Source organism: Ursus arctos, unplaced genomic scaffold (genome assembly GCF_023065955.2).
Source record: "Ursus arctos isolate Adak ecotype North America unplaced genomic scaffold, UrsArc2.0 scaffold_12, whole genome shotgun sequence".
NCBI classification, from domain to species: domain Eukaryota; kingdom Metazoa; phylum Chordata; class Mammalia; order Carnivora; family Ursidae; genus Ursus; species Ursus arctos.
In genome coordinates this window covers 20,924,615-20,951,336 of record NW_026622786.1, presented here as the reverse complement: position 1 = coordinate 20,951,336, position 26,722 = coordinate 20,924,615, and the positions used below count along the sequence as shown (strand labels likewise).

Here is a 26,722-nt window from a genome sequence, read left to right as displayed (position 1 = left end):
TTTGTTGCATTCTTTGTTTCTTTCCTTGATTTCCTTCCTTCCTCCCTCCCTCCCTTCCTTCCTTCCTTCCTTCCTTCCTTCCTTCCTTCCTTCCTTCCTCCTTCCCTCCCTCCCTCTCTCTGTCTTTCTTTCAAAGGTTTTAAATTATTAACTCGGTTATTACTCAATTATTAACTTCTTTAATAGGCATATGGCTCTTCATCTTACCTATTTGTACTTGAGTGAATATTTAGAGTTAAAAAAATTGTTCTATTTCAACTAAGTTATCAAATTTGTGGGCATAGAGTTTTCAAAGTATTCTATCATTTTTTAATGCTACAGGATCAGTAAAAATGACTCCACTTAATTTTGGTAATATATATATATATTTTTTTCTTGGTTAACCTAATTATAAGTTTATCAGTTTTATCAATCTTTTAAAAAACAGCTTTTAGTTTTATTGGTTTTCTTTATTTTTTTCCTGTTTTTAATTTCATTGATATCTGCTCTTATTTTCATTTCTTTTCTCTTGCTAGCTTTTTATTTAACTTTCTCTACTTTCTCTACTTTTCTAAGGTAATAATTCAAATATTAATTTTAGATATTTCTTATTGTCTAATATATGCATTTAATGCTATATTAAATGCTAAATTAAATGCTAAATTTCCCTCTAAGCACCACATTCCTAAGATTCTGGGGTTCAGTTATACCCCACAAGCTTTGATAAACTGTAATTTTATATTAATTTAATTCAAAATACTTTTAAAATTCTCTTAGGACTTCTTTGATCCTTGTATTATTTAAAAGGCTGTTGTTTACTTTCCAAATATTGGGGAATTTTCCAGCTATCTTTATGTTGTTGATTTCTTAATTTAATGCCATTATAGTCTGAGAACATATTTTATGGGATTCACGTTCTTTAAACATAAATCTTGGTCTATTTAGATGAATGTTCCATGTAAACCTGAGAAGTATATTCTACTGTTATTGGATGGAGTATTCTATATATATATCAAATAGATCATATCGATCTAATTAGTGCTGTTACAGTAATTCTTACTGCTTTTCTGACTGCGTGACCTGGCAGTTACTGACAGAGGACGACTGAAGTCTCCAATTGTAACAATTCTTTCAGTTATATCAGTTTTTTCTTCATGTGTTTTTATTCATTATTGTTTAGTATATACATATTTAGGATTGTTATATATTCTTGGAGAATTAACCAGTCATTACATAATGCCCCTCTTTATCCCTGATGTGTTTCCTTGTTCTTAAGTCTGATTTCTCTGCAATTAATATAGCTACTCTAGTTTTTGCAAACTAGTGTTTGCATCATATATCTCTCTCCATACTTTTACCTTTAACCTATCAAAGTCTTCATATTAAAGTGGGTTTCTTGTAGAAAACATATAGTTGTATTTTGTTTTTTTAAACACCATCGACAATCTTTTTGTAATGAGTATGTTTAAAGCATTCTCAATTAAAGTGTTGATATGGTTGAATTAATATTTACCATCACCGTAACTGTAATTGTAACTGTTTTCTGTTCATTGCAGTAGCTCTTTTCTTCTCTCTACTTCTTTTTTCCTTCATTTTAATTCAGTTTTTAATATAATTCCTTTTTATCTCCTCTCTTACTGTATTTGTACTTTGAGGAAAATTTTAATGGTTGTTTAGAGCAATTTGACTATTAGTTTTTAGATCTGTGGTAACAAAGTGTCACGAAAGATGGCTTTAAGCAAAAGAAATTTATTTCCTCACAGCTCTAGAGCCCAGACGCAGGACCATCTAAAGGTTCTGGGGAACAATCATTCCTCACCTCTTGCTAGCTTTTGGTGGTTGATGTCAGCCCTTTGTGTTCCCTGATTTGCAACTGTATCACTTTCCTTATCTGCTTCTGGTGTTACATGGCATTCTCCTGTGTTTCCTCTGTCTCCATATGACAACCTTCCCTCTGTGTGTGTTTGTGTGCCCAAATTCCCCTTATCTAATAAGGATACCATTTACTTCATTAAGGCCTAACCTGATCCAATAGGACTTCATTTTAGCATGATTACATCAACAAAGGCCCTGTTTCCAAATAAAGTTATACTCACAGGTACTGGGGTTAGGACCTAAACGTGTCATTCAGGTGGACACAGTTTAACCCACAATCGACACGATATGCCTGAGATTGGGTTTCTTTCAGCATTTATCTCCCTTGGTGTGCTCTGAGCTTCCTGGATCTGTGGTTTTATGTCTGTCATTCGTTTTTGGAAACTTCTCAGCTATTTTTACTTCAAATATCTCTTCTGTTCCTTCCTCCATGTCTTCTCCTTTCGTTATTCAAATTGTGTGTGTATGTTACAACTTTTAATTTGTTCCACATATCTATAGTTCTTAGATATCCTGTTATTATTTTTTTACTTTTTTTTTTCTCTGTGAATTTTAGTTTGGAAAGTCTCTAAAGAATTACCTTCAAGCTCATTGATTCCTTCTCAGCTATGGCTGGTCTCCTGAGGAGCCCATCAAAGGCATTCTTTATTTCTGTTACTATTTTTGGTTTCTACCATTTCTTCAAGAATTTCTATTTCTCTGCTTATATTGCCCATCTGTTCTTGGATACTACCTATTTTTTCATTAGAGTCTTTAACATAACAATCATAGTTATTTTACATTTCCTGTCTAATAATTCTAATATCTGTGTTGTACTTGAGTGACTCTGGTGATTGCTTTGTCTCTTCAGCCTGTGTTTTTTCTTGCTTTTTGTCATGCCATCTAAGTTTTTGTTAAAAGTCAGAAATATTGTATTAGGTCATAAAAACTGAGGTGAACAGCTCTTTACTATAAGGATTTATGTTAATCTGGCTGGGAGTTGGGCTGTTTTTAATATTTGTTGTGATTAGAGGTACCAGAGGCTTCAAACCCATCTGGTTTCTTTGTTTTTATCTCCTTTTTTGGCTTTACAGCTTTTCTTTGTATAGTACCTTGGAAAGAATCTTTGTTTTGCTCTTTCAGCTATAATCCACTGTTATTCTACTAGAGTCTTAGTGTGGCAGTAGGTTGTGAGGGACAATGTATGTTCAATAATCTAGTTAAACTAATATTTTAGGGGGCTTTCCACTCACGCCTGTGGCTTTTGCATGTGTGTCCCCCAGTGCGGATCCACTTTTTTCCCTATCTTCTGTGTTTCCATCCTATTTTCTTGGAGCCTAATTTCCTGTTTATTCTATTTTCTTAATTTAGGAAAGACTGGAAGGCTGGAGGGGATTGAAGGGAGGAGGAGTTACCTTCTTTCAGCTGATATAAAGTTTTAGAATTGTACCTGCTGAAGTCTTTTCCCTTTAAAAATAGGCCTTTATGTTGGAGAAGGCAGTGGATGTGTTTGCCAATGCTTACTTTTCCCCTCCTCCTGCCAGTGACTCCAGGGATTATTTCTCAAATATTCACTGTAACAACCTGATATACTCTCTGTTCACAACCCAGTTTGGTTGATCACTCTATTACTACTGAGATAAGACACTCTTGAGTAACCTACCACATGCTCCATGGATATAGGTTTTCCATTCTGGCTAGTGGGAATAAGTACTTTCTCTCTGAATGTCCTGTAAACTCTACTGTTATGTTTTCTGTGGACTCTTGGCTTCCTCTGTCCTACAAAGCCTGACTTTACTCTTCTATTATGCTGCTTGCAAAAATCTCCAAGCAAGTATAAGGGCCATCTTAACCTACACCTCATTTGTTTTCTATCTTTCAGGGATCACTACCCTTTGTTGCCTGTTGTCCTGAGTCTTAAAATTTTTTGCTTCATGTATTTTTCTAGTTTTTAATTATTTCAGGTAGGAGAGTAACTGGATCCTTGTTACACTACACTGGTTGGAAGCAGAAATCATTCTATTGCTTTTTAATGTGATCTTTAAGAGGCTTGTTCATATTGATATTCATTATCAATCAAAATAAAATCCTGTTTTCAAGAATAATTTCAAGTCTATGTCAAACTGAAATAATTTTATTTGTACTCATTCCATTAGATTGCTTTTACAAGCTTCTCAAGCTAGTACTGGATAATGCCATTCAGGCACGCTCAGGACAAAGGTGAGGCCAGTGAAGCATCCAGAGTCCAAAATTTAATAATGTACTTAACTCTTAGGGTAATGCGAGTCCATAACCTTGGGAGTTAATGCCTTTTTAAGGGTGCATATGGGACAATGAATTCTGTTATCATTTCTTATTATGCAAACATACGGCAGATACCTATTCACTAGAAGTTCCAAAAGTGCTGAAGTGCCATATGCAGATCCCATACGGTGTTCTGTTTTTACATGCAAATTCGGTATATTATTCTTCCAAAATTATGACCTGAACAAGTGGATAAATACGCTCTGTTTAATTTCCACATACCCAGATTAAGGTTTTTCCAGCGTCTTAAGATTGTTATTTTTAAAATTACTGCTGTTATTGGTATTTGTTATTTATTCAAGTATACAATCACAGAAGGGAGATGGAGAATAGAGTTAATACTTGGGATAGGCAACTTCACCTTCCACTTTCTTCAAAATAAAGGAAAGCCTGAACATAACTGATCTGGGCTTGGTGTGATGTTACTTGGATGAACTGTAGGCTTTCCATGCACTGAGTATGCTAGATGTTGGGAATTGTATTATTAGACAACTGTTCAGTACAATAAACAGCTCTGAGAGTATGAGTAAAGGCCTAGGAGCTAATTCTAGAAGCAATTCTCTACCTTGTTTTTTTCTCTAACTCCAAAGATTTCAGAAGTAACTTGTTAAATGCCAAAAATCAAAAACATGTAATGTGTAGAATTAGAGAGGACCTTTACAGCATTTTTAAGCAAGAGCTAAATGGTAAGTGCCACTTCCATGAGGTTGGAATCAATGTACCCAACAAGGAATATAAATGTTCGTCAGCAAATAGTTCCTACTCTGAGGTGTACACTCAGCCAGCCTCTAGGTGTCCAACAATGTGCAAAAGAGACACTATCAATGCCATCATGGAGTTTACAGTCTGTTAAAGAAGAGTGATCCTCTGAAAAATATCACACAATAAATATAAACATATTGGTATATTGTGCTATGCAAGAGATGCAGCTGCTATGATGAGAGCTGAAAATAGAGACGTTTAAATGGGCCAGGGCAAGTGACCCTAGGTAGTGATAGTTGAAATCTAATATGAGTCGGGATTACCTAGGCAAAATAAATGTGAAAGACAATTAAGTGACTGGAGGGGGTAGAGAGGGTCTAAAGGACTGAAAAGAGAAGGGTATATCTCAAGTGAAAAGATAAAGAAGGACTGTGGGGGCAATATGGCTTTGTTGATACCTTGGGGCTGAACTATATGAAAGCCTCTTGGTCAAGTTATTTTAAGAACAATGGAGAACCCATAAAAGATTTTAAACAGGGTGTAAAAATGATCATATTTGCATTTCAAAAACTTTGTTCTGGCTGTGCTGTGAAGAACAGACTGAAAGTGTGCCAGAGTGGATGTCTGGAGTCCATTGAAGGAATAAATGAAGTATCCACGTCAGATAATGTGAGCTTGAATTTGAGTGGCGGTGAAACTAGGTTAAATATAGACTCAAGAAATGTTTTGAAGGCAAAATTGACATTTTAACTTATTTTTGTATTTGTAAGTTAGTAAAGCTATTGACAGAAGACTTGCACATAGAATTTAACCCCTACAGGGTGAATCTGTGGGAATATGTATTTCCCAGAATGTCTTACTTTCAGTACTTCATGGGAAATGAGGATTTTATGTATGAAATTTGGGACAACTATGAAGCATATCCTAGAACAAATTCATGTGTAATTTGGGGAGACATACCAAAAAATACATGCAAAGAGATAGATAGGAGGATGAACAAAAGACATTTTGTGATGTAGTTTTTAAAAAAATTAAAAAGCAGGGGATTTAAATCCAGAAGACTCAGAATCAAGTTCTCCCTGCTACCACATTATGGCTCTTAAGTTGAGGAATGGGTCACCTAATGCCTGGATCTTTACTCAGTGGTACCAGAGAGCAGAGATTCAGGACATGAAATCAGTAAGTCTGGGATCAGTTTCCTTCCCCAATAGTTTAGCTAATAGAAAGCCAAAGAAGAAGTCTTTAAATCCGTTTATTGTGAAAAATGATAAGGACATTATGTTGATCTTAGAAATTGTCTATCTTGTCTAATTTTAAGATTGGTGAGCAATTGAGTGCAAACTCACGCTTTTTAGGAAGGATTTAACTGGTCTAAATTGGTATAGACATTAGTATTTTTAAAGCATAAGGTTTAAGAATACAGGTTCAAAATAGGTAATGGGGATTAAGGAGTGCACTTGTGATGAGCACCATATGTTGTATGCAAGTGTTGAATCACACAATTGTACACCTGAAACTAATATTACACTGTATGTTAACTAACTGAAATTTAAATAAAAACTTGAAAAAAAAAGAACAAGTTCAGAAACAAGTCTGATTTGTTTTAAAGTCTACATTACTACTTCCCAACTAAATGACCTTGGAAGAAATACTTAGTCTCTTGGCCTCTGTTAATTCATCTATAAAAAGAAGAAAATAATACCACTTCATATGGTTGTTTAAAAATGTAATGAGTTAATACATAGAAACTACATAGATAGACAGATAGATGTGCATAATTTGAGAGCAGCTTTTTGGGTATAAAGTATATTGTGCCTTATGAGTATTCATAAAAATTGTGAATTAGATATGAGAAAAAAATAAAGGGGGAAAGATTTTGAGCAAGAAGTACTTTAAAAATTAAAAATTGCACATGAGAGACCAAACAATGCCAATAGTTAAGATACATTCTTGGGAACATCTCCCAACACCAACTTGCAGTCTCTAACCCTAACTTTGTGTACTTTTTGAAATTTGCTTTGTTTTGTTTGTTTTTTAAAGATTTTATTTATTTATGTGAGAGAGAGAGAGAGAGAGAGTATGAGCCAGGGGAGGAGCAGAGAAACAGACTCTCCGCTGAGCAGGGAGCTTGAGGCAGTACTCAATCCCAGGACTCCAGGATCTGAAGGCAGACGCTTAACCAATTGAGCCACCCAGGCACCCTATTCTTCTTTTTATTTTTTATTTTTTTAAGATTTATTTATTTGAGAGAGAGAGAGAAAGAGCGAGAGAGCAAGGGTGGGGTGGGGTAGGGGAAGAGGGAGACAGGGAGGGAGAGAATCTCAAGCAGACTCTTTGTTGAGCATGGAGCCCAAACCAGGGCTCAATTTCATGACCTGAGATCATGATCTGAGCCAAAACCAAGAGTCAGGTGCTCAACCAACTGAGCCACCCAAGTGTCCCTGAAATTTACTTTGTAAGTGATACCTGATTATGTTACAAATTCTGATACATTTATATTCTATTATCTGTGAGTATAATTTATTTCACGTCAGAAAAGTACATATATTTCTAAGAGTCTAAATTTTTAAAAGTGTAAATTGTGCTTACATAAAGCAAAAAAAAATGCATGTCCAATTTATTTATTACGAAATACTATAGCTTTATTATGAATCCTCTGATTTCAAAAGGTATTTTGTTATGCTTCTCTTGACTTTTGCAAAGTGATTGATTCAAAAATTGTTCAATGACATTTTTGAATTTTATACAGCAAAGAATGAAACTCTTTCAAGGTCATTGCTGATTTAAGATTAGTTGGGTATTTACTGCTGCAAAATAAACGATCCCAAAGTTTAGTGGCATAAAACACAAATCATTTTTTTATACTTACAGTTTTGTGAGTCAGAAATTCAAATTGGACACAGTTTGGGTGGCTTGTCTCTTTTCCATGATGACTAGGGTGAAAAGAGATTGAGAAGATTAAAATGGTTGGAGGTAACTTGAGTAGTTGGGGACTAGAATCATATAAACACATTTTCTTTTTTTTTTTTAAGATTTTATTTATTTGACAGAGAAAGATACAGCAAGAGAGGGAACACAAGCAGGGGGAGTCGGAGAGGGAGAAGCAGGCTTTCCACTGAGCAGGGAGCCCGATGTGGGGCTGGATCCCAGCACGCTGGGATCATGACCTGAGCCAAAGGCAGATGTATATAAACACATTTTCAATTGATTATCTTGTGCCAGGGCTGGGATACCTCAAATTTGGGACTAGCTGGGACTGTCAACCAGAATGACTATGTGGTCTTTTTGTGAACATGAGCTTTCTCATGGCATTGCCTCAAACTAGTAGGATATCTTTCGTGATGACCCACGGCTCTAAGAAAGTGTTTCAGATAACAAGACAAAACTACGTGACCCTTTATGAGCCCTTTATGAGACACATACCATCATTTGCACCATATTCTATGAGTTGAAGCAGTCACTAGTTTGCCCAGATTCAAGGACAGGTGACATAGACCCTACAGCATGAATGGAGTAAGTGTCAAAGATTTTGCGACCATTGTTTCAAAACTGCTACAGACATGAATAGCAACGCTGAGAGGCTATCCCTCACCACTTTTGAGACGTGGTGTATTTGCAACAGAAAAGCTATTGTGAAACTCTCAGAACAACTTTTAGAATTTAGATTTTGATTACTCAGTGATTCAGTTCCATCCATTCTAAATTCCAGATTCATGTCCTTTGAATTGTCAATGCTCTTGACCCTCTCAAAATTGCTGCCAGTAGTCTTACAGATGCATACAAGTATATATTTTAATCTAAATAATTCAAAATATAGAATATTAAATAACAATTTATTCTCTTCAATTTTATTCTATACTTAATACTTAAAGGATACAATCTACATTTAAAATACCACTCAGTAGACAGGGATTTCTGAATATGTCTTTTGAAGAGCATTTTTCATTTAATACAGATTGCTGTATCCAAGATAGTAAAATAGTATTTGGACTGTCATAGTCCCTTTTCATGTGTTTTGGAACCTAGAAATATTCTCTCTTGGAAATCTGGACATTGCAGTGGTATTTGTGAAAATGGAATTCCACATATATTTCAAAAACTGACAAAATACTGGCATGCAACATGTTAATGGAATGAATGAAAACAGAGCGATGTATTTCATATGGATAAGCTTCTTTTAAAGATACTATATCTAAGATGGAACTTCATACTTTAAAAAGAATAGCAAGGAACTGGAGAGTATACAAAGAAGTCAACCAATCTGATGATTCAGAAAAAATAGCATTTTTAAACTTTAAAATTATGTAGAATATTTTCCTTTAAATAATCTTATATATTTGCTGTATTCAAAGCATTTTAATGTGTATTTTACACTGGATTTTTACAAAAGCACCAAGATTTCTTACATATAAGGGAAATAATATCAGACAATGCAGTCAATTAGTGGAAGACTCAGGAGAAGAATTTTACACACGATCACATGACATTGACTTCTCTCTGAAGATTAAAACATTATTATCCTTTTAAGGATTCAGAAAAATTGTGTTTGTGTCACAAGCTTTCTACAGCAAAATAAGTAAGCTTCTTTTTTACCTCTAGAGGAGGAAAAGAAAATAAGGAAAAATAATGAATTGTCATAGAACCATCTCCATTAGGTTTGTATATGTACACTAATAACTTGGGACTCAAAAGAGTGTAAAAACACTTGTAATATCTCAGAACATAGACTTCTAAGAGAAGGCTTGTATGAGTTTTTTATTAAGCTGTGCTTCCTCCTGAAAATTGATTTAAATGAGAGTGATGAAGAAAAAATAGGCATCAATCTACAAACACAAAGAACAAGGAGTAGATGTAACAACAAATATGGTGTATCAATAAATATCAAGAAGCCAGAAAATGGATGGGAAGTGGTGATTGATTTAGAAAACTGGGGGAAAATAAAACAGAGGTCCGCAAGGAAGAAGCCAATAAGTAAAGCTTTTTTATGCCACAGAATCCACGACGGCTTAGGGCTCAAAGACACCAGGTACCTCTGGAGAAGGGATGTTGCCAATTTGGAAGTCTATAGAGATATTTAGACCCTCTGAATTTTTCCCCTATTTGAAGAAACAGGTAATTCCCTGACTAACCCTGGCATATATATATATATATATATATATATATATATATATATAGACAGTCTCTGTATTCAGAAATAAAATAAATTCAGAAATAAAAATAAAAACTAAGGCATGAAATACTGTTCTTTAAAAGATGATGCTGGATGATTAAATGTCAATATAAAAGTCCCTTCCACCTCTGGATTCTCAAAAGCCCTCATTATGGTGCCCTGTGGGAATTGAAGCTTGGGAAAAGGGCACAGGAAAATGATTATCTGGCTACTGTTTTGCTGTAAAAAAAACCTGTCCCTTTTCTCTGACTCATTAGTTGTGTGTTTTATGTCAGAATCCATGAAAATGAAGCATGCTAATATGTTACCTTGCAATTTGGGAGAAATATCAGCCTCTTCATAATTCTTGCAATCACCAGTTGTAAATCAGGAAATAGAGTTTAGTGAGGTTAGACGATCTGCTCAAGGCCACACAACTAATAGGAAGGAAAGCTTGCATATGAACTATCCATGTTACTCTAACTTCAAGAATGGATATGTTATTTGAGTTAATGCTTTTGAGAAGAGAAACCTCTACGTAAAAAGAACTGAGGGGCAGTGGATTATCTGTATATCACTTTCACATCGGATATATCAAATTTTCAGTGGCATGGCTTCTTAAGAATTACTTGTAAATTCTGCAGAAGGGTAAGCTTTACCTTCCTTTAAAGCAAGTGAAACTCTAAGAACGGTATTCTTTAAAATCAGCAATGGACCCTGGCTGCTGTAAATTTTTCCTAAGTATCATTACAATATGTCCTTTCTCTTGAGAAATTTCCGGATGGCATCAGTTATAACAATGAGGTATTAAAGCGATGTGATATTAAGGAACACTGGTCTTTATGATCCTAACTTCATAACAGGAGTGGCAAGTGTTTAGGCCAAACAGACAATAAAGATCAAACTGGAAAAACCACAACGTGATTTCAAACATGTGAAGCTGCCACTGCCGACTAATGGTTAGCCTTGACCAGCATCTGTCTTTCCCACTTCTTCTGATTGCCTTCCAACTATGAGAACCACAGGAATTGACTCCAGGCAAATAAGGCACTGGACGTGTGATGGTAATCTTTGCCACAAAATAAATGAGCTGGTCTGGAAAACTTCACCTTCAGAAGGAGACTTTCACTTTTCGTTAATACAGTATAATCTTTTCCTGAGATACCTGCTAAGTAAAGCTCAGAGCTCAGTTGTATACTGGGTGAAAAAGAGAAGATAAATATATATATATCCTAAAAAACCACATGTACCGTAATACTTTTTTTTTCTTTCAAGCTGTTAACACAGTGCTAAAGAAAGAAGTTTAGCTATCCAAAAAAAATTTATCAATGAAAATTCAGATCTATCTTGGAACTCCAAATTTTACCATTTCTCTTGGTTTCTCAGAGCATTCAAGGGAGTCCAGCAGCCACAAAGGTTTGGAAGAAGCAGAACAGCAATACTGTCTTGCTGATCCCTCCTCTGTAACAGTCTCAGTTCCCAACTTTGTTTACAGACATGAAAACTGAGTCTTCTAGACATTTAGGTGGCAAGACATGCAATTATGTGGCATACTCCAGAGTCAAACACAGTAGGCACTAAAGTCCAAACTGCAACATTTCTATTTTTTTCCCCTGGCTTCCCACTGGAAAATGCCATAAGGGGGATGAGGACAAAAAATACTAAAACGTAGGGATGCCTAACTGGCTCAGTTAGTTAAACATCCAATTCCTGGTTTCAGCTCAGGTCATGATCTCAGGACCGTGGGATTGAGCCCCGCCTCAGGCTCTGTGCTCAGCACAGAGTCTGCTTGAGAGATTCTCTCTCTTCCTCTCCCCCTACCCCTGCCTGCTCATTCTGTCTCACTCTCTTTCACTTAAATAAATAAATAAATACATGCATGTATACATACATACATAAATTCTTTTTTAAGAAGCACTAAAATGTAACAAGCAATACCCAAACCCATTTTCCCCCTTATTTTGAAGTCTTCCATGGTCAGCCCTATACAGTCCCAAAGAATCAAAAGAATAATAAAAGGTAAATTGAAATCACAGATCATTTAAGAGCAAATTTGGACAAAATCAAAACTTCAATATGATAGTTTTAGCTGAGGTCTTCTTTAATTATTTCTTTCATACAGGAAAAGCACTGTGCAAATGACTATAAGAATTATGTCACTACACGTCCATTAGTATGTAAGCATCATAAGTTCATGAGAAAGGTATTTATGCAATTCACTGGTATATCTTCAGGGTGTGGACTGATGTTGGTTATCCAGTAAATTATTAACAGATATAACTTAAATATGTGAATAAATGAAAGTGATTAAATCTTTTCTTCTCATCTTCAAGTTCAATTTCAGTATTTATGGATTCATTCCCACAAAAGTTTGTGAGCCAATCCAGATCATACCTAGAAGTAGATTAGAAACTCCATCTTTACCCATGGCAAGATCTAGAATTAACCTTATGGCCTTATCTAGATGCACCATGAGGTCACAATTTGCTTTTAAGCTACTTTGAACCAGCTAAGGAACACATTACTACTTTAACTTCCGTTGTATAAGTCAAGCCTTAATGAAGAGATATCCTCTAGGATCAGCAATTTCTCCTATTGGATAAGCTCTGATCTTCAGTCTAGCCCTAGCTTCCTTCCACAAGAACTTGACTGATCTTGTGTTCCAACAACTGATTTGTTTGCTACCTTGCTATAGATACCAACTACCAGCCCTCATCCATCATATCGGACCTATTAGATAATATGCAATGATTTACATTACTTAATGTATTTAAACTTTTCCCTGAGTTGTACATTCTTCAAAAGAAATGACTTTTGATTTGCTCAAAAAATGTATTGAATACTCTGACATCAAATTTGTCTGATAGACAATATGTAGAACTCATATGGCTGAGGAGAGAGAGGAAGCAAGCTCTTTTGTATTTCTTCTCATAAGAGCACTAACCCCATCATGAGGCTCTATCCTCATGACATAATTACCACTCAAAGACCCCATCCCCTAATCTCATTGCATTGAGGATTAGGGTTTCAATACATGATTCTTGGTCAGGACACAAAAATTCAGTAAATTGCACCACTGTAAGCAGAGGATTGGTGCAGACTAGAGGGGATAGAAAAGCTTTCTAAGAACATGGGCGTTGAGGAGCCAGGGTGGCTCAGTCATTAAGTGTCTGCCTTTGGCTCAGGGCGTGATCCCAGGGTCCTGGGGTTAAGCCCTGCATCGGGCTTCCTGCTCCACTGGGAAGCCTGCTTCTTCCTCTCCCACTCCCCCTGCTTGTGTTCCCTCTCTCGCTGGCTGTCTCTCTCTCTCTGTCAAATAAATAAATAAAATCTTAAAAAAAAAAAAAAAAGAACATGGGAGTGAACCCAAAGCCTTATAAAGAGTGGGGAGAGTATTTAATCAGGGGAACAGGTACTCTAGCATACATACAATAAATGAAAATTTGGATATTTTCTGAAAAGAAATCTTAATACAGATTATAGTACAGTCCAAATAATGTCAATGTTGCAATGTTGTCTACTGAATGTGTATCAAGAGTTAAAGGAAGAGAGAGACAGAGAGAGAGATGAGAAAGATCTGGAATTAGTGATAAGCAAAAACACTGTGTTTACTGGACATATAAGTCACCTTCCAAAAAGGTGTATTTTGCTAATCAAGAACTTAGCAGGAAATAAGTTGAAGAGAGTTTAATTAGAGTGTGAGGACAGAAAGAACCATCAAGGGCCGGTGAATCATCCAAGGACTGGCAACGGTGGGAAGTCATTATCACCCCTAGACCTGATGTGGCAAGGGGAGGGGATGTTGTTACTGTTATGAAAACCCAGAAAGGAATACAGCCTTGAAGAGGGACTTGAGGTGAAAGTCACAAACAGAAGAATAAAGCTACTGGCACAGCCATTACGTGGGAAAGGGTGGGGTAGCTTTAAGTACACAGAATATTTTTCCTCTCCCTCTTCCATCTCCTATTACTTCTTCTTGTTAACACAGTGGTTCTCGACAGGGGCCATTTTGCCCTACCAACAGGACATCTGACAATGTCTGGAGAGACTTTCTGATTGCCACAATAGAGGAGGAGGTGCATCTAGTGGGTAGAAGCCATGGTGCTGCTAAACAGCCTACAGTGCACGGGACAGGCCCCCCACAACAATGATAAAAAACAATCCAACCCAAAATGTCAGTAGTGTCCTTGTTGAGAAACTCTGTTAAAATAACCAAATCAAATTGGAAGCAAAGGTAAGGGGCTAAATGATACAGCCTCTTGGGATACAAAGTAGTACACAGAAGGGCTGAGAAGGGATCTAGGGGTAGGGAGGTGTCAGAGAATAATGAACAAATATATTTAATATTTTCTATGTATTTGCTTTCAAAATACTCAGCTAGTTTGATGGTAATTTAATAAAAATATAATAAATTTTAAAAACATTGCTGTACAAAATAATATGTCATTTGTTGCAATATCTTGTGATTTAAAATGTCAATTTTAAAAGATAACTAATTAATTATTATTATTATTTTTTAAGATCTTATTTATTTACTTGAGAGAGAGAGCGCGAGAGAGTAGGAGGAGAGGGAGAAGCAGACTCCCTGATGAGCAGGGAGCCCAATACAAGGACCTAAGCCAAAGGCAGATGCTTAACTGACTGAGCCACCCAGATACCACAAAAGAGAATTAATTTAAAAAGGTTATTTATCTTTATAAATCTAAAAGCCTTAATTCTATAGTCAGGGTAAAGTAAGAGGAAAACATTATAAAATGCATTTGTTTCCCTAAGGAAGTGAATCAATGGTTTGTTGAATTTCAACTCAGAAAATATATTTAATATATATAATTATTGAATTCATTTTACATTGATAATAACTGTAATTAAAACCTGATATTTTTCTTTAAAATAATATATGTAGGAAGATGAAATGAGGTTGCTAACCAATTGAGAGTGGCTGTAGCAGTACAGGAAGAGAGCTTTTATTCCTTAGGTTTTATTACTACATGGTTCCCAAATTCTTTGCTTCCAATTACTTAAATCAAAATTATACGGTGTTCTTTTGTCATGAGGTTTTTATTTTTCTAGGTTGTGTCCAAGTGACACTAAATGAAATGAAATATCAATTTTCTTCCTCTTTTTAATAACAAATATATGGAAAACATCTGGTTATATGGTAATATAAGTCATCGATCAAGAGCTTTTGCTTATTTGTAGGTATTTAGAATCATGTGTATACAGTCATTGTGTGACTGGAAAGTCATCAGAATCAGAATTTTAACTAGCAAGTAAAGAGGTGAGAACATAATTTCCAAGACTGCATTTTAAAATTTAGGTCAGAAGCTCAGTATTCCACTGGCAGGTGATTGTTACATAACACAATTTTTTAACAAGAGAACTCTTGTGTAGCTAAAAAGAGGAGTTCCAGTAGTCTAAGCCAATCAATGTAATAATATATATATATAGTTCACACTGCTCTACAGCCAGTAATTCTTTCATATATATTTAATTTTCAGAAGGTTGATTGACTGTGCCTTCACCTCACCTGCCCTGATAACTGAAACAGGTGGTGCTGAGCCCAGGAATTCAGTCATTGTAGCCCTGAAATGATTTACTTTACACCCTCAAAACAAACGTTTCCAGCTCCTCAATTGTGGTTTGCCATGTGTGAATGCAGACTCTACGAATGACTACTGACTACATAATTTAGGTACAAAAGAATAACCATTATGGCATTTAGATCCTTATCATTATGCTGCATTTCCTGTGCTTATTTCACAGTAGTGGGGAAACCTGCTCTTATAACAGCTTATCAAAATAAAGCCTTCGAAGGTATCAATCACAAAACCTACATGTTTTGTTTTGTGTGTGGAGATTTTAGAAGTTTATTATAAATCCTTAGTTTTTTGCAAGTAACATATAGGGCCAGCTTCATGCTCAGTTGGTAATTAGAGAAAATATGTCTTCACATTATGCTGGCAGCTCATTTCTCTCCTGCCTGCATATTCTAAATGGAACATTTTTGCTTGCATACCATGTAAAAGAATTTTGAAATACCACACACCCTCTCATTCATTTTAAATTTGATATAAAAAAATGACTATGATTTAAATAGCAGTAAAGGATATGTTTTTCTGTGTATTACATATGTGACTGTTAGTGCTTTAACTGCAGTTTACTCTAACCTCAGAGTAATAGATTTAGCTCACTCAGTTTATGGAAAATGTCACCAGATAATCCAGTTGGCAAAGTCAGGGCTTGTACCCCCACGTTCTGGTGGAACTGCCCTTCCCAGTCACCCTTGCCTCAGTCCCAGGATGGCAGACCTCCCCTCCCCCTGCCCCAAGATTGGCCCAAACCCCTGCCAACACCATGTCTCCTGACCTGGAAGTTTTGCAAGGCCTCAGATCCGATGGCAATGACAGTTCCCATTTCACAGGCAGACCAGAGCACACTTAGTTAAAATGTGCCACATTCAACCCAGGGACCAAACACTGCCCACAACAGGCAAAGAGAGTTTCTGCAGATGACTGGCCTGAAGGATAAAGAGGCCAGGCCACAACAACAGAGCACACACAGCACACATTGGAGACACTCCCAGAAATGTCAGGCCCTGGGGAACAGGAAATACTACACTGCAGGGCACTACAGGACCTCTTCTTCATTTTCTCAAGAGCAGGAGACATAGCTAACCTCTTTAACACACAGAAGCAGGTGCAGAGACTTAGACAAAATGAGAAGACAGAGGAATTTGTTCCAAATAAAAGAATAGGACAATGTCACGGCCAGATATCTAAGTAAAGCAGATATAAGTAATATGCCTGATGGAAAATTTAAAGCAATGATTATAAGGATACTCACTGGATGTGAGAAAAGAGTGGAGGACATCAACAGAGAGATAAGGAGTAAAGGATTGTTTCAAACTTAAATGACCATCAATTTAATATAGACCGCTATGAGCAGAAGATGTTATATACAAACCTAATAAGAACAACATACCAAAAAATACAAATAAATATTCAAAGAAGAAAGAGAAAGAAATACAAATATATCACTAAAGAAAACCAGCAAATCATGAAAGAGAAAGACAAGAAAGGATCAGGGAAAATCTTCAGAAACAACCACAAAAGAAGTAATAAAATAGCAATAAATACATATCTATCAATAATTACTTTGAACGTAAATGGACTAAATGCTCCAATCAAGACATAGGGTGACAGAATGGATAGAAAAGCAAGACCCATCAATATGCTGCCTACAAGAGTCTCATTTCAGACCTAAAGTCACTTGCAGATTGAAAGTGAGGGGATGAAGAAACATTTATCATACAAATGGATGTCAAAAGAAAGCTGGAGTAGCAGTACTTATGTCAGACAAAATACTTTAAAACAAAGACTGTAACAAGAGACAAAAAAGACCCTTTATAATAATAAAGAAGACAATTTAACAAGAAGATATGACAATTACAAATATTTATGCACACAACACAGGAGCACCCAAATACATAAATACATAAAACAGTTAATAACAAACATAAAGAAACTAATTGATAATAATACAATACTAGGGGACTTCAACACTCCACTTACATCAATGGACAGATCATCTAAACAGAACATCAACAAGGAAACAATGGCTTCGAGTGACACACTGGACCAGATGGATTTAACAGATATGTTCAGAGCATTCCATCTTAAACAGCAGAATACACATTCTTTTAAATGCACATAGAACATTCTCCAGAATAGATCACATATTAGGCCACAAAACCAGCCTCAACAAATTTAAAAAGATGGAAGTCATACCATGCATCTTTTCTGATCACAATGCAGTGAAACTAGAAGTCAACCACAAGAAAAAATACGGAAAGACCACAAATACATGGATGTTAAATAACATGATACTAAACATTGCATGAGTCAAACAGGAAATAAAAGAAGAAATTTAAAAGTACATGGAAACAAATGAAAAAGAAAACACAATGTTTCAAAATCTTTGGGATGCAGCAAAAGAGGTTCTAAGAGGGAAGTTTATAGCAATACAGGCCTATCTCAAGAAGCAAGACAAATCTCAAATAAACAACCTAACCTTACACCCAAAGGAGCTATAAAAATTAGAGCAGAAATATATGATATAGAAAAAAAGAGAAAACAATAGAGTAGGTCAATGAAACCAGGAGTTGGTTCTTTGAAAAATCAATAAAATTGATAAATCTCAAGACAGACCTATTAAGAAAAAATGGAAAAACCCAAATAAATAAAATCACAAATGAAAGAAGAGAAACAGCATCAAACACCACAGAAACACAAACATTTAAAAGAGAATATTATAAAAAAAACTATATGCCAACAAATTGGACAACATAGAAGAAATGGATAAATTCCTAGAAATATACAACCTACCAAAACTGAAATAGGAAGAAACTGAAAACTTAAACAGACCAAAAACAAGCAAGGAAGTTAATCAACAATCAAAAAACTCCCAACAAACCAAAGTCCAGGACCAGATGGCTCCACAGGCAAATTCTACCAAACATTTAAAGAAAAGTTAATAACTATTTGTCTCAAACTATGCCAAAAATTAGAAAAGGAAGGAAAAATTCCACATTAATTCTATAAGGCCAGCATTACCCTCCTACCAAAAACCAGATAAAGATAACACACAAAAAACCCCCACAAAACTACAGGCCAATATCTCTACAGAGATGCAAAAATTAAAAAAAAAATACTAGCAAATCGAATCCAAAAATACATTTTTAAAAAATCATTCACCATAATCAAGTGGGATTTATTCCTGGGTTGCCAGGGTGGTTCAACATTCCCAAGTCAATCACTGTGTGATACATGACTTCAATAAAAGAAAGGGTAAGAACTATAGGATAATTTCAATAGAAACAGAAAACCAATCTGACAAAGTACATCATCCATTCCCTATAAAAGCCCACAACAAAGTACGTTTAGAGGGAACATACCTCAACATAATTAAGGTCATATATGAGCCCCCCCCCCCCCCCCAGCTAATACCATCCTCAATGGGGGAAAACTGAGGGTCAGGAACAAGCTCAAGAACAAGACATGTCCACTCCCACCATATTTATTCAACATAGTCCTAGAAGTCCTAGCCACAGCAATCAGACAACAAAAAGAAATAAAACACATCCAAATTGGCAAGGAATAAGTCAAACTGTCACTATTTGTAGACGATATGATATTCTATATAGAAAACCCAAAGACCCAACAAAAAACTGCTAGAACTGATAAACCCAGTAAAGTCACAGGATACAAAATCAACAGATAGAAATCTGTTGCATTTCTATATACCAATAACGAAAAAGCGGAAAGAGAAATTAAGAAAACAATCTCAGGGGCCCCTGGGTGGTTGAGTCATTAAGATTCTGCCTGAGGCTCAGGGCATGATCCCAGAGTCCTGGGATTGAGCTCCTTATTGGGCTCCTCTGCTGGGAGTCTGCTTCTTCCTCTCCCACTCCCCCTGCTTGTGTTCCCTCTCTCGCTGGCTGTCTCTCTCTCTCTGTCAAATAAATAAATAAAATCTTAAAAAAATATATCAAAAACATTTACAAAAATTATTTCCAAAAATAAGATACCTATCACCAAAGATGTGAAAGACCTGTACTCTGAAAATTATAAAACACCGATGAAAGAAATTGAAGACGACATGAAGAAATGGAATAACATTCCATGCTTATGGATTCGAGGAACAAATATTGTTCAAATGCTTTACTACCCAAAGTAAACCACATGTTTAATGCAATACCTATCAAAATACCAACAGCATTTTTCACAGTACTAGAGCAAACAATTCTAAATTTTGTATGGAATCACAAAAGACCCTAAATAGCCAACACAATTTTGAAAAAGACGAGCAAGGCTGGAGGCATCACAATTCCAGATTTAAAGTTATATTACAAAGCTGTAATGACCAAACAGTATGGTGCTGGCATAAAAATAGACACATAGATCAATAGAACAGAATAGAAAATCCAGAAATAAACCCACAATTATATGGTCAATTAATCTTTGACAAATCAAGATAAAATATCCAGTGGGAAAAAGACAGTCTCTTCAACAAATGGTGTTGGGAAAACTGGACAGCAACATGCTAAAGAATGAAACTGGACCACTTTCTTACACCATACAAAATAAATAAATAAATTCAAAACAGATTAAAGACCTAAATAGGAGACCTGAAACCATAAACATCCTAGAACAGAACACAAATGGCAATTTCTCTGACATTGGCTGTAGGAACTTTTTCCTGATAGGTCCTCTGAGGCAAGGGAAACAAAAGCAAAACTATACTATTGGGCCACATTAAAATAAAAAGCTTCTGAGCAGCAAAAGGAAACAATCAATAAAACTAATAGGCAACCTATTGAATGGGGAAAGATATTTGCAAATGACATATCTGATAAAGGGTTAATATCCAAAATATATAAAGAACTTGTAAAACTCAACACCCAAAAAGTAAATAATCCAATTTAAAAAAAAGCAGAAGACATGAACAGACATTTCTCCAAGAAGACATACAGATGGCCAACAGACACATGAAAAGATGCTCAACATCACTTATCATCATGGAAATACAAATCAAAACTACAATGAGATAACATTTCACACCTATCAGAATTGCTAAAATCAAAAACACAGAAACAACAGGTGCTGGTGAGGATGTGGAGAAACGGGAACACTCTTGCACCGTTGGTGGCAATGCAAACTGGAGCAACCACTCTGGAAAACAGTATGGGGTTCCTCAAAAAGTTAAAAATAGAACTACCTTATGATCCAGCGATTGTACTACTAGGTATTTACTCAAAGAATACAAAATTCTAATACTAATACTAATACTAATAGTAATACTAATACTAATACTGAAATACTAATTCAAAGGGACACATGCACTCCTATGTTTATGGCAGCATCATTTACAATAGCCAAGATATGGAAACAGCATAAGCCCATCAGTCCATTTACTGATGAATGGACAAACATGTGGTATATATATACAATGAATTATTATTCAGCCATAAAAAAAGAATGAAATGTTGCCATTTGCAATCATATGGATGGAGCTAGAGAGTATAATGCTAAGGGAAATAAGTCAGTCAGAGAAAGACAAATTTTATAGGATTTCACTCATATATGGAATTTAAGAAACAAAACAAAGGAGCAAAGGGAAAAAGAGAGAGAGAAGGAGAGACAAACCAAGGAGCACTCTTAACTAAAGAGAACAAACTGAAGGTTATCAGAGGGGATGTGGGGGGGGGAATAGATTAAATAGGTGATGAGGACTGAGGACTGCACTTGTGATGAGCACCAGGTGATTAAAATAAAAACTTAAAAAAAAAAGAAGAAAAACTTCTTTTTGGGTGTCTTTCAAATTGCAGGAAACAAAAGCATTATGTAAGATTGATAAAGCTTACACTTTTGATATTCTTCTACTAATCAACAATAACAAAATGTTATTATACAAATTATTTCACCTTGCAGTGAAGGAAAGAATCTATTTGGAGAAAGAAAAGGAGAGCGAGAAGCTTGAATTGGGCATAAAACCCTTACCTAAACCTAAATTTTGACGTACTGCCACCGTTCCCATAGGTTCTGTCTCTTCCTGGAATCACAAGTATCAATGGGTTATAAGTGTTATATATAGTTACCTTTTTAATATATATATATATACTTTTTTTGCAATGGTTTTATGAAGTTCATGTCTCAATCCTAATACCAGAACAAGGCATTTCTTTAAATTATAGAAGATTGGTTAAGGGGCACCTATGTGGCTCAGTCGGTTAAGCATCTCTCTGCCTTCAGCTTAGGTCATGGTCCCAGGGTCCTGGGATAGAGCCCCACATCCAGCTCCCTGCTCAGTGGGGAGCTTGCTTCTCCCTCTGCCACCCACTCATACTTGCTCTGTCTCTCTAGTACTCTTTCTCTAAAATAAATAAATAAAATATTTTTTAAAAGAGAAAGATTGGTTGATTTAGACATAGAAAATGCACATTGATAAAAATTTTAAAATTAACAATACAATTAGAAGTTTAGTTCATGGCTTTTCATTATACAACTAAAAACATCATTGAAAAGGCACAGTATAAAGTCACCCAGTATAAGGTGTGAAAGTAAATATCAGAGTGTTACAATGTTATACTTTTTGATACTTTATATATAGATTTAACTACTTGACACATTATTTTCTTTATACTTTTAACACATATACCTGTTCCATAATAATGAATACCTTAGTTTACTTGTGTTTTAACTTCATTTAAATCATATCAGAAAGTATGTATTCTATTACAAGATTTTTATTACACTACATTTTATGTTTATAAAATGCAGCTCTGTTGATATATGTAGATGAGGCTCGTTTATTATTGCTGCTGTTTTGTATCATAATGTGTAACTATACCACATCATATTTACCATTCTGAGTATGACAGATATTTCGATTTGTTTCCAGTGTTTTTGTATTATAAACAACTCTATAAATATTCTTATACATGTCTCCTGGAACATAATCCTGGAGAAATTCATGGTATATATTCAGAACTTGAAATAGTTTGTAAGATGTGTACATGTTTACTTAAAAATCATGCCAAATTGTTTTCCAAAGTGAGGGTACTGTTTATATGCCACCAGCAGTGTACATGAATTGGAGTTATTCATATTCTTATGAATACACATTAGTTAATTTTTTCATTTTCCAGTTTTCCCATACTAGTAAATATAAGATGATGGCCATTGGGGTTTAATTTGAAATTCCATGATTATGTTTATTACACACATATTTTTTCTTTACGAAAATAGTATTCATATTTTCTCATTTTGGGGAGTTGAATGTATATTATAATACTTTTTAAATTAACATACAATATATTATTTGTTTCAGGGGTACAAGTCTGTGATTCATCAGTCTTACCCAATTCACAGCACTCACCAGAACATATACCCTCCCCAATCCATTACCCAGTCACCCCTTCCCTCCCATCCCCCTCCATTCCAGCAACCCTCAGTTTGTTTCCTGAGATTAAGAGTCTCTTACGGTTTGTCTCCCTCTCTAGTTTCTTCTTGTTTCATTTTTTCTTCTTTTCCCCTATGATCCTCTGCCTTGTTTCTCAAATTTCAGATATCAGTGAGATCATATGATAATTGTCTTTCTCTGATTGACTTATTTTGCTTAGCATAATACCCTCTAGTTATATCCATGTCTGTTGTAAATGGCAAGGTTTCATTTTTGATGGCTGCATAATATTCCATTGTGTATATATACCACATCTTTATGCATTCATCTGTCAATGGACATCTGGGCTCTTTCCACAGTTTAGCTCTTGTGGACATTGCTGCTATGAACATTAGGGTGCAGGTGCCCCTTCGGATCACTACATTTTTAACTTTCGGGTAAATACCCAGTAGTGTAATTCTTGGGAGAGGGTAGCTCTATTTTTAACTTTTTGAGGAACCTCCATACTTTTTTCCAGAGTGGCTGTACCAGCTTGCATTCCCACCAACAGTGTAGGAGGGTTCCCCTTTCTCTGCATCCTTGCCAACATCTGTCATTTCCTGACTTGTTAATTTTAGCCATTCTGACTGGTGTGACGTGGTATCTCATTGTGGTTTTGATTTGTATTTCCCTGATGCTGAGTGATGTTGACCACTTTTTCATGTGTCTGTTGGCCATTTGGATGTCTTCTTTGTAGAAATGTCTGTTCATGTCTTCTGTCCATTTCTTGATTGGATTATTTGTTCTTTGGGTGTTGAGTTTGATAAGTTCTTTATAGATTTTGGATACTAGCCCTTTATCTGATATGTCCTTTGCAAATATCTGCTCCCATTCTGTCAGTTGTCTTTTGGTTTTGTTGACTATTTCCTTTGCTGTGCAAAAGTTTTTATCTTGATGAAGTCCCAATAGTTCATTTTCGCCCTTGCTTCCCTTGCCTTTGGTGATGTGTCTAGGAAGAAGTTGCTCTGGCCAAAGTCGAAGAGGTTGCTGCCTATGTTCTCTTCAAGGATTTTGATGGATTCCTGCCCCATATTTAGGTCTTTCATCCATTTTGAGTCTATTTTTGTGTAAGGAAATTATCCAGTTTCATTCTTCTGCATGTGGCTGTCCAATTTTCCCAACACCATTTGTTGAAGAGACTGTCTTTTTTCCATTGGATATTCTTTACCGCTTTGTCAAATATTAGTTGACCATAGAGTTGGGAGTCCATTTCTGAGTTCTCTGTTCTGTTCCATTGATCTGTGTGTCTGTTCTTGTACCAGTGCCATGATGTCTTGATGATTACAGCTTTGTAATAGAGCTTGAGGTCCAGAATTGTGATGGCACCAGCTTTGGTTTTCTTCTTCAACATTCTTCTGGCTATTCAGAGTTTTTTCTGGTTCCATACAAATTTTAGGGTTATTTGTTCCATTTCTGTGAAAAATAGAATGTATAGATTGAATGTATAGATTGCTCTAGGCAGCATAGACATTTTCACAATATTTGTTCTTCCAATCCATGAGCATGGAACGGTTTTCCATTTCTTTGTGTCTCCCTCAATTTCTTTCATGAGTATTCTATAATTTGCTGAGTACACATCCTTAGATTTATTCCTACATATCTTAGGGTTTTTGGTGCAATTGTAAATGGGATCAACTCCTTAATTTCTTTTTCTTCTGTCTCGTTGTTGGTGTAAGGAAAGGTAACTGATTTCTGTGCATTGATTTTATATCCTGCCACTTTACTGAATTCTTGTATGAGTTCTAGCAGTTTTGGGGTGGAGTATTTTGCATTTCCCACATAAAGGATCATATTATCTGCAAAGAGTGAGAGTTTGACTTCTTTGCCAATTTGGATGCCTTTTATTTCTTTTTGTTGTCTGATTGCTGAGGCTAAGACTTCTAGTACTATGTCGAACAGGAGTGGTGATAGTGGACATCCCTGCCATGTTCCTGACCTTAGGGGAAAAGCTCTCAGTTTTTCCCCATTGAGAATGATATTTGCTGTGGGTTTTTCATAGATGGCTTTTATGATATTGAGGTATGCACCCTCTATCCCTACACTGTGATGAGTTTTAGTCAAGAAAGGATGCTGTACTTTGTCAAATGCTTTCTCTGCATCTATTGAGAGTATCATATGGTTCTTGTCCTTTCTTTTAATGTCATGTATCACATTGATTGATTTGCAGATGTTGAACCAACTTTGCAGCCCAGGAATAAATCCCACTTGGTCATGGTGAATAATCCTCTTATTGTACTGTTGGATCCTATTGGCTAGTATTTTGGTGAGAATTTTTGCATCCATGTTCATCAGGGATATTGGTCTGTAATTCTCCTTTTTGGTAGGGTCTTTGTCTGGTTTTGGGATCAAGGTAATGCTGGCCTCATAAAATGAGTTTGTAAGTTTTCCTTCCATTTCTATTTTTTGGAACAGTTTCAGAAGAATAGGTATTAATTCTTTAAATGTTGGTAGAATTCCCCCTGGGAAGCCATCTGGCCCTGGGCTCTTGTTTGTTGGGAGATTTTTGATTACTGCTTCAATTTCTTTGCTGGTTATGGGTCTGTTTAGGTTGTCTATTTCTTCATGGTTCACTTTTGGTGGTTTATACATCTTTAGGAATGCATCCATTTCTTCCAGATTGTCTAATTTGTTGGTATATAGTCGCTCATAATATATTCTTATAATTGTATTTCTTTGGTGTTGGTTGTGATCTCTCCTCTTTCATTCATGATTTTATTTATTTGGGTCCTTTCTCTTTTCTTTTTGATAAGTCTGGCCATGGGTTTATCAATCGTATTAATTCTTTCAAAGAACCAGCTTCTAGTTTTGTTGATCTCTTTTACTGTTCTTTGGTTTCTATTTCATTGATTTCTGTTCTGATCTTTATTATTTCTCTTCTCCTGCTGGGTTTAGATTTTATTTGCTGTTCTTTCTCCAGCTCCTCTAGGTGTAAGGTTAGGTTGTGTATTTGAGAACTTTCTTGTTTCTTGAGAAAGTCTTGTATCGCTATATAATTTCCTCTTAGGACTGGTTTTGCTGGATCCCAAGGATTTTGAACAGTGTGTTTTCATTTTCATTTGTTTCCATGATTTTTAAAAATTCTTCTTTAATTTCCTGGTTGACCCATTCATTCTTTAGTAGGATGCTTTTTAGCCTCTATGTATTTGAGTTCTTTCCAACTTTCCTCTTGTGATTGAGTTCAAGTTTCAAAGCATTGTGGTCTGAAAATATGCAGGGAATGATCCCAATATTTTGGTACCAGTTGAGACCTGATTTGTGACCCAGGATGTGATCTATACTGGAGAATGTTCCATGTGCATTAGAGAAGAATGTGTATTCTGTTGCTTTGGGATGGAATGTTCTGACTGTATCTGTGAAGTCCCTCTCATCCAGTGTGTCATTTAAAGCCCTTATTTCCTTGTTGATCTTTTGCTTAGATGATTTGTCCATTTCACTGAGGGGGGTGTTAAAGTCCCCTACTATTATTGTATTATTGTTGATGTATTTCTTTGATTTTGTTATTAATTGGCTTATATAATTGGCAGCTCCCATGTTAGGGGCATAAATATTTAGAACTGTTAGATCTCCTTGTTGGATAGACCCTTTAAGTATGATAGTCTTATTATAGTCTTTGGCTTGAAATCTAATTTGTCTGATATAAGAATTGCCACCTCAGCTTTCTTTTGATGTCCATCAGCATGGTGAATGGTTTTCCACCCCCTCACTTTAAATCTAGAGGTGTCTTCAGGTTTAAAA

The 26,722-nt window shown here is 35.7% G+C and overlaps 1 protein-coding gene across 1 annotated transcript in view; it reads right to left on the bottom strand.

Annotated features, from left to right (window-relative positions):
- Nucleotides 1-26,722, bottom strand: part of COL11A1 (collagen type XI alpha 1 chain) — a 561,059-nt gene that overhangs the window by 224,778 nt on the left and 309,559 nt on the right. The window contains exon 6 of the mRNA XM_057310420.1: nt 7,709-7,772. The gene's annotated coding sequence lies outside the window, so the exon portion shown is untranslated. The remainder of the gene's footprint in view (nt 1-7,708; nt 7,773-26,722) is intronic.